Genomic DNA, 613 nt, shown 5'->3' with positions numbered 1-613 from the left:
CATCAATGCTTGTTCAGCAACAGTTAACAGCTACTCTTCCTCAGCATGAGATTCCAGTTTTTGATGGTAATCCATTGCAGTGTATGTCTTTTTTAAGAGCTTTTGAACATTGTATAGAAGAAAAGACAAATAATTACCAGGATTGTTTATACCTTTTGGAGCAACACACCAAAGGACAGCCAAGGGAGCTTGTCAGGAGCTGCATGCACATGGCACCACAGCAGGGCTATCAGAGAGCAAAGCAACTTATAATGGAGCATTTTGGAAATGAATATCAAATTGCCTCTGCATATATGGACAAAGTGTTTGCCTGGCCAGTTATAAAATCTGAAGATGTTGACGCTCTGCAGGAATTTGCTTTATTTTTACGTGCATGCTGTAATGCAATGTCAGAAATACAGTATATGGAGGAGCTGAACATTCCATCTCATATGAGGGAAATCATCATGAAGTGGCCCTATAAGCTCCGTGAAAGATGGAGATTAACAGCTTGTGAGCTACAAGAGCGGCGAGGCTTCAGAGCTACATTTGAGGATATGGTCAACTTCCTCGAGTGACAGATAAAGATCCTGTCTTTATCTGCCTATAAGAAGTTTTTTTTTTTTTTTTTTTT

Source organism: Austrofundulus limnaeus, unplaced genomic scaffold, assembly GCF_001266775.1.
Source record: "Austrofundulus limnaeus strain Quisiro unplaced genomic scaffold, Austrofundulus_limnaeus-1.0 Scaffold1078, whole genome shotgun sequence".
Classification (NCBI taxonomy): Eukaryota; Metazoa; Chordata; class Actinopteri; order Cyprinodontiformes; family Rivulidae; genus Austrofundulus; species Austrofundulus limnaeus.
The sequence above is the reverse complement of the archived record's forward strand: the minus strand, read 5'-3'. Positions refer to the sequence as shown.